Genomic DNA, 9138 nt, shown 5'->3' on the forward strand with positions numbered 1-9138 from the left:
CGTGGCTCCACCCCGCTGGACACACCCCGGGGGAGCCGCTCCCGAGAACCCCTCCACTTCCGGAGAGCAGCGGAACCAAGCCTGCTCCCCCTCAGGAGACCCTCAGCCCCTCCCGGGAGCATCCTGCACCGGGTGGAAGACAGACGGGAAAAGCTAGAGGGAGGAGGGGAGCTGGCAACGTGACAACAGGGCACAGAATCGCGGATCCGTGCCCATATACCAGCCTGGCACCTCTCTGCAGCGGCTGGTGCGGCCTCCAGAATCTCAGCTTTCATGCCTAGCAGTTAGAGGGGCAAAGAAAACCTCTGAAATGTGACCCGGGTGTAACCCGGGCAGCTTCACCTGCCGGAGTCTGCACAGAGCCTGGCCCAATAGCTGAGAGACGTGTGAAGCGTCCCCTTCACCGCGGGGAGGGGTGGACTCCCATTCCCAGTGCTGAGCACTCATGGGTCAGCATGGCTAATGCCCCCATCCCTCGTGTGTGGGTGGAGGGAGGGTCCCAGAGCCGCACAGTGACTGTGAGCAGGGTCCCTTTGGGGGCCCGGCAGGGGCGGTTGGGAGATGCCGCTGCTCATCCTTTCAGAGCTTAGCGAGCCCGCGATGAACCGCAGCACGGCCGAAGCGAGCCGGGCCCCACTGGGTGTCAGGAGGTCGGCACTCATCTGCAGGCGGCCCTTGGCAGAGCATCACCGCCCCCCCTTTACTTCCCAGGCTGACCCTGCTGCGGGGCTCCTGGGCCCTGTTCCCAGCGCTGCCACCGGCTTTGGGCAACTCCAGACCCTCAGAAGCGGGCACTGATTTGGGGGACCCCAACTTGAGCCACCTCAGGCCTGGTTTTCAGAAGGTGCCGAGCACCTGCAGGACGTCCGGCCCGGCTGGGCTCTCTCTGCCTCCGACAGCGGTCAGCTGTTCACTCAGCCGACCACTCGATCCCCCGGCTGGACGGGCTCCCGCGGGCCGGCAACCGGGAGAAGGCAGTTGTGTCGCTGGAGGGAGCAGATCGGTCGGCCAGGTGCCGGGGGCGGGGGGGAGTCAGCCAGGGCTATTTTGACACGGTCACTCTGCTAACTTTGGGCCAAGCGACCCTGGTAGCTCCAGTCAGAGCGACTCCTGGTCTGAGCTGCTAAATTCATCCCGGGAGCCGAGTTCGAAAGGGTCCAAGTAAGGAGCGGGCGACGCGTCCGAGTAGGGGCTGCCCTTCTCCCTAGGGGGAACCAGCTGTGGACCAAGTCTCTAGAGGTGCCACCTTTCCGGTCAGCCACGAACACAGATGTCCACACTCCTCAGGGGCAACGAAGATCCCAAGGGCTTGGTATTTCTTCCACTCCTGTCCCAGGCCGTAGCATAGGGTTGCTGCATGCTGTTAAAGAGCTGCAACGTTCCACCCCAGAAATGTCTGCCTGGCAGCCGTGAGTGAACAATCCCTGCAAACACCATCTTTAAAGTGCTCTGGGATCCTGCTAGAGAAACGATATTCAGAACCCAGGTGTCACAGAGCCACAGGCCCAGTGCTCTCCGACAGCTCTGGAACAGGCCCTGGCAGGACCCTTCAGCATGTCAGCCCCCTCAGGGTCACACTCTCATTGGGGTCAGTCCCTCAGCTTCACCGCCTGCTGGGACCGAACCTCGGAGCCATCGGACCCCCGTGTCGCGCCGTGAGCTCCCTGCAGCGAGTCCACCTGGACTGAGCGCCCGGGGGAGACTTGCACCCCCAAAGAGAGCGATGCACCCCCAGCTTCTGGACTCTGCAGTGACGCTCCGCCAGTGGGGTAACAGCAGGAAGGTTTATTAGCTGTCTGGACACAGCGCAGAAAGTCCTTAGTTAACACAGAGAACAAAAGTTACAGCAAAGTCCAGCTGGATAAGCCCAGAGCCCTGAGGCGTCTCTAGCCCCAGTCCAGGAGCCTCTGTCTCCTCCCTCTAACAGCCCACACTTAACAACCCCAAGGGGCCCCTCCTCAGTCCTCTGTTCTCCACAAACTGCTGCCTTCCTGAGGAGGGTGAGCCACCCATGGACCTCAGTTGCTAGGATGCAACTGTCTGGGCAACGGAAGGGGCCATTGTCTTCTGGGACGGTCCATGGGCAGGGGCCGTAGGCCCCAGACAGCCAGGCCTCAGTCAGACCTGGATTTCTGGGTCTTTACCAAGAGTAAACAACCCTTTATCCACCACCTAGTTAATCATGCACCACACAGGGGAAACTGAGGCACACACCGTATTCCTTCCAAACGACTAATCCCCACTCCGTCACATGAGGTCACTGCAGGGCCCATCTTGGCACATTCTGCTCCCAAAACTCCAGCCCTGGGGCTCCAAGTCACGTCTTCCTGGCGCTGGGCTGAATAACCAGAGCAGGAGGCTGTCAGCGCCCGGAGGGAAAGAGGGGCTGGAGCAGACTGGGGACTGGACTGAGTCAGGCGTCCCAGCCTTCAGTCTCTCCTCTCAGGCTTCTCCAGACCTCTTCCTTCCTGGGCTCCCCAACCCCCCATCCCATGTCCAAGGGACCCCACAACCTTCCCAGACTAGCCCCCCCCCCCCCCCCCACAGCCCTGCTGTCCCAATGACTCAGGGCTGGATTACTGAAATCACCAGGCTCTGCTCCAACAGACCCTGCCTTACGCCAGATCTAAATCCGGCTCTGACACCAGCCAAGCGCGGTGAGGTCAGGCACCACGCGCTGCTTTGCCGACTCACCCTTCGGGAGCTGGTGCTGCGCATGGAGTCCTCTGCCAGCTAATATCCTCTCCGGAGAGCTCCTGGCTCTCGAGCACGAAGGCTCAGGTTCCCCCCATCTTTGGAGCCCAGCCAGCCCTTTCCCGGTCTGCTGACATCTCACGGACCCGCCACCGCCCCGATCCATCAGGCCTTGAGATGGAGCCAAGCAGCCAGGCAGCCGTCCATGCCATCTAAACAACACAGCTGTTTGTGACCTTGGGCCAGCCACGGTGCAGTGCAGATGAGAGCCCCCCCCCCCCGACATCACAGATCGAGAGGGACGCAGGCATGACGCTGGTGGGGGCAGACGATCTGATCTGTGGCTAGGAGCCCCAGTCAGGGACCGGGATCCCCACTGCACTAAGCTCTCTACCAAGACAGACAGACAGAGGGGCCCCCAAAGCACTGGCAGCCACAAAGGATCTGATTCTCCTGCCGCTGGCACTCCAGGAGTAACTCCACCCAAGTCAGCAGTGCGAAGCCCTTTTGGAGAGGAGACTGGGGCGCAGCATCCTGCCACTTGGCCCGAATCGCTATGGACAGCGCAAGAACCGCCCATCGTACTGGTGGGGCTTCCAGCCCAGGCCAAGCCAGGAAATGCAGCCCCAGAGCTGGGACTTGTAAGGATCAAAGCTGGAAGCAGCAAAGAAGGTGGAAGGAACAAGAGAGGAATCAAGGCCCCGCTGCCCATCCCGGGCTGCAGAAAAGGCTGACGAACGGTCCAGCCTTGTGCAGCACCTGGCTCATCCTGGGAAGGGAAACGTGCAGCTGACTGTATTAAAACTGAAAATTCAAGAGAGGTGGGGATCCTCCTTGTCTCCCCCAAGAGGTAGCTGCACCCTTGGGGATAGCCCTCCCCCAAAGATCCAGGTGGATGGTCAGGTCATTCTCAGAGTTTACATTACGGGTCGTGCCAAGGAGGGAGTATTATCTCCAGAGAGATGAAGGGACTGGTCCAAGTCCTCCCAGGCAGCCAGTGGCAGAGCTAGGAACTGAATCTAGATCTCCGGAGTCCCAGTTTGGTGCCTTAATCTTGGCCTTTTTTGTCTTGACCTAATTAAAACCTGGCTAATTCCATGCTGCCTTCCTAACATCCTCCTAACATCCTCCTCAATCAGATACAGGATTCTCCTCCACTTCCTGTCCTAACCTTGCTGCGTGCTGTTAAACAGCTGATGCATCCTGCCCCAGAGGTGGCTGCATTTCAGGGCTGCTCTTGGATACAGCCACAAGGCTACCTGGCTCTCCTGATAGGATCTAAACTAAAACAGAAAACAGAGTTAGTATTTAACTTGTCTCTTTTGTCTAGGGTCTATTTTCTTTACACTTATTCTGGGTCCTTTCCCTGGGGCGTGTAACTAACGCTCATCACAAGCTTGTCCCGGCTCACTAACTCACCTACCACCAGCAGACCCGGAGCTCACACGGCAGCAACGTTTCAGCACAAAGTGCGGACGCTGAAGCCACACATTGTCCTGCCGGCTCAAATCACAAGCATGCCCAGACTGTGTCAGAACGTCACCACCACCACACGGCAGGGCAAAGCTGCCCCGGGAAGTAACGCCACCGAGCATCAAAAGGCAGCGTCACGCTACATCACAGCTCCATTGCTTCAGGAGGCAGCGTGGAAAAGACACGTCACATCCCACCACCGCGTCCCATCCCAATGCGTTAGTGGGGGTGTCAAAAACGTCACCGCTCTGGCAACAGGGTCTCGCATGGCGCCGTGTATGATGTGCCTCGGCAACAACACCTCCAAACACATCACTGTATTGCCCCAAAACACCCCAGCACTGTGCCAGCCCCGAGGCAAACGCCACCCCACTGGGTCAGTCCCCTACTCCAGGGCACAATGGAGGCACGCCATAGCAACACCTCTTCCCCCCGTGCCAAACGCCCCTATAACGCAGCGGCCTGTGGCGGGACACTACTGGGAGTATCAATTCTGGACAAATTGCTTAGAGCAGGGCAGTCAGCGCCCCTCTGCACGTCAAACCAGCCAAAGAGAGAGGACTTTGGTTTTACCCCACTGGCTAACCAGAAATCACACAAGCAATTCCCTTAGACACTCCAGTTTCCCAGTATCACCACCAGCAATGCTCCTTATGGGGAAGAAGGTTATGAAAACCAAGACCCCAGTAAAAGAAAAAAGGTTCCCTCGATCCCAAAGGACCAAGCCCCAGACCCAGGTCAATGTACCAGTCAGATCTTACCCACAAATCATGCTGTTGCCAATCCTTTAGAATCTAAAATCTAAAGGTTTATTCATAAAAAGAAAGAAATAGAGATGAGAGTTAAAATTGGTGAAATGGAATCAATGACATCCAGGAATGGCAAAGTTCTTGGTTCAAGCTTGCAGCAGTGATGGAATAAACTGCAGGCTCAAATCAAGTCTCTGGAGAACATCCACGGCTGGGATGGGTCATTCAGTCCTTGGTTCAGAGCTCCCATGGAGCAAAGTTCCTCCAGAGGTAAGAAGCAGGATTGAAGACAAAATGGAGATGATGCAGCTGCCTTTTATAGTCCTTTTGCCATGTGGCTTGTGCTTCCTTTGTTCCAAACACAAGCTACCCAGCACATGGCATGGAAAAACCGTAGAGTTCTGCCATAGGCATGTCCCTTCATGCCTTGCTGAGTCAGCAGGTGTATCTGCCTTTTCTCAATGGGTCAGTTGTGTAGCTGATGGCCCTAAATGGGCCATCAAGCAGGCTAGGCAGTGCTGATGCCAAATTGTCTGGGGTGTCACCCAGAAGCAGAGCACAAGTTGGAAATACAGAGGGTATAGAGCCAATACTGACAGGTTTCAGAATAACAGCCGTGTTAGTCTGTATTCGCAAAAAGAAAAGGAGTCCTTGTGGCACCTTAGAGACTAACCAATTTATTTGAGCATGAGCTTTCGTGAGCTACAGCTCACTTCATCTGATGAAGTGAGCTGTAGCTCACGAAAGCTCATGCTCAAATAAATTGGTTAGTCTCTAAGGTGCCACAAGGACTCCTTTTCTTCTTAGAGCCAATACTGATAACTTTAAATACAAGAATGATACATACATCCAGATAGCATAATCATAACCTTTTCATAGACACCTTACCTGACCTCCTAGGTAAAAGATTTGATGCAACTGTAGGACCTTGGTTCAACAATGATCTATATGGTCACAGTTCATGTCCATAACGTCACACCCCCAACGCACAATTGATGCAGGAAGGGATGACACAAATGTCACTGACTGCATCCCAAGAGCTCCCCATCCTTGGTTCTGTCTTACTACAGCTAGTATTGGGTTAGAAGCCGTACCAGTGTAGAACAGAAATGGTTTATCAAAGTCATGTTCAATAACATGATTGAATCTCTTTACAAACTCAAGGTAAAACTTGGTTAGAACAAAAGTGGATTGGATCTGCTCTTGCAGCATGGTTCCTGTATGTCTCATGCGATCTTGCCAAGAGCTAAAGAAAATAGCTATTTTATCCATACAAGCTCTGGCAAATGTTTGGAACCCAATTAACACCAAGTTACTATAGATATTAATGTTGTCCATAGTGCAGGAATCTTGGCATTTGGCCGTGAAAGCAATATGGTAGTGTGCCTCAGTTTCTCTTTTCAGACAGCACATCCGGTCTGGAATGTCTTTTCCCCTGTGAAAAGTTCCAGGACTGTTTACAGGCACTAACTGAAATATCAGGATCACAAGGTCTTTTAACGTAAAGTGTGTTCTTATGCTTCACTCTCAACGTGTTCAAGGGATTTGCCCAAAGATTAGGCACATTGTACATTTTTACAACTCTTGGTATTAGCAACACGAGTTACAAAAATCACCATTAGCAATAACACCAAATCCATTGCACGTGTCCATCTACAATCATTTTTGTCATGCCACCCCTTTGGCCAAATACCACTGGGGTTTGGGTCTTTCAGGGTTACCCTGTGGCTTCCCTTTGCAGAATTAAGTTCCCTTTTTTCTTCTTGTCCTGTAGGATCACACCCTGATTTCTCTTGCTTACCAGAATTCACTGGCTGATGGGGTGGGCTCTCTGGTGCCAACAGCTATTGGCAAGTCCTTCTTCTCCCTGCCAGCCAGGTAAGGTGCAGCAACACAGATACTAGCTTGTTCACCAGTTTTCAGATCCTTAATTGCTACCAATTCCAAGGCTGGGCTCTGCCTTACAGAGATACCACACAAAGCCAGAGAGTCGGAGGGTGAGAGTTTGCTTGCTCTCCCCGGCATCCTTAAGCATTCAGCCATAAAACTGTCCTGCTCTGAAACACCAGGAACCAAACCTGTTCTCAGACCCTGAAGCACAGACGGCTCACTCAAAGAATCAGCACGGAGACATTCCTCTCTCAACAACCTTGTCTCCCCAACAAACTGGCCAAGCACAGCCACTTGGTCATAGGGCTCTTCAACTTAACAGCTTTCACCCCGTCTGAGACCCTCTCAAAGCTCTCCACTCTGGATCTTTCAAGAGGAGAGTCAGTGGATCCATTCACAACAGAACATGTCTGGCTGTGAGGAACTGAACCTTCCTTGATTAAATCACTTCCACACCCTTCAACTGCAGCCAGCTGCTTGCACAGACCACCCTGAACAATCTTCTCTTCAGGAATTTTTCGAAGCACCAAATCACCTCTGCATTGCTCCACAGAAGCATCGCTCTGCTGAGCCACTACCAACTCCTGAGCTTCACTTACACCCAGAATCCCCTCTGGCCCATCAGGCGGGTGACTCCGGGCAACGTGCAGGACACTGTGGCTGGCTTTGCACAAATGGGTTTTCCTAACTGCGGAGGGGCAACAGATGGGACACATATTCCAATTCTGGCACCAGACCACATAGCCACCGAGTACATAAATCGGAAGGGCTATTTCTCAATGGTTCTCCAGGCGCTTGTGGATCACCGTGGGCGTTTCATTGACATTAACACAGGCTGGCCCAGAAAGGTGCATGACGCACACATCTTTCAGAACACTGGCCTGTTCAGGAAGCTGCAAAGCTGGGACTTTCTTCCCAGACCAGAAGATCACCGTAGGGGAAGTCGAAGTGCCTATTGTGGTCCTTGGACACCCTGCCTACCCTTTGATGCTGTGGCTCATGAAACCCTACACAGGGAGCCTTGACAGCAGCAAGGAGCGGTGCAACAACAGGCTGAGCCGGTGCAGAATGACGGTGGAGCGTGCTTTTGGCCATTTAAAGGCCTGCGGGCGCTATCTGCATGGGAAGCTGGACCTGGCCGATACAATGTCCCCACAATTGTATCTGCGTGCTGTGCCCTCCATTTGTGAAGGGAAGGGTGAGCGCTGCACTGAGGCATGGACCACGGAGATTCAACACCTGGAGGCTGAATTTGAACAGCCAGAGAGCAGGGCTCTTAGAGGGCCCAGCACGGGCTGTAAGGATTAGGGATGCCTTGAGGGAGCAATTTGAGGCTGAAAGCCACCAGTAACGTTTGGTGCCCTGCACGGGAGTGAAGTGCAGAGGCTCCAATGCTAACAGGCATCTGTGTTTGCTACGTACGATGCTCTGACTTGCCGGGCCTGTTACTTTCCTGGCCTATGCTATCTTTTACTTAATGCAATAAAGAATGTTTGCAAAGCCAAAAAATTCATTTATTGAAAAGAAACAGAACTGCTGGGGAAACACACATGGCCTGACACATCTGTGCTGTGTGGGAGGGGGAACGGGGGCGGGGTGGGGTGGGGAACAGGACAATCACAGATTTGCGTGTGTCCTGTTATCATGTCTGGAGCGCTGCACAATGAGTGCTGCACTTCAGGCTGGCTAAAATGCAGGGTGATGGAGGTGGAGCGCAGCGGGTCAGTGTTGTAGTTTGCAGAGCTGGCTGGTGAAGCTACAGCTGTTGGAGGCAGCTGGTGGTGGTAAGAACCTGGATGTTGGGGAAAGTGGGTTGGTGGTGACATGGGGGCGTACCAGCATAACTGGAACCTGAGTCTTGCCATGCAAACGTCCCCGATGAACTCTAAGCAGATCTGAGATGACAGAATCAGGGACCAAGGATCTTCTATACAATTTCATGTCTTCTTTGACAAGCTGGGATTTCCTCAGGGAACAAAAGGTAATCAGGATGACTTTGAAGGAGGTCCATCACCGGTACTTAGCTATAGGAATTAACAATTGGCCATTTGCTTGTTCCTCCACCATTAACAGTACATTTCAAAGAGCGATAAATACCGAGATATCCCGTGTTTACAATTCATTTAAAGGATAGGATCTTCTTTTGACCTCGGCATTATCCGAATGCAGCCTAGACAGGGACTGTGGATCACATTGTGGACCCTGCTCATACATATGTAACTACCTGAAAACACAAACATTTTCTCCCTACCTGTTTCGAGGGTTATTCATTTTGCACAACGTTTAGCCCTTTCTAGCCATGCGGCACGCTCCCAATGTGAGACTGGTGTGG

Source organism: Eretmochelys imbricata, chromosome 20 (genome assembly GCF_965152235.1).
Source record: "Eretmochelys imbricata isolate rEreImb1 chromosome 20, rEreImb1.hap1, whole genome shotgun sequence".
NCBI lineage: Eukaryota > Metazoa > Chordata > Testudines > Cheloniidae > Eretmochelys > Eretmochelys imbricata.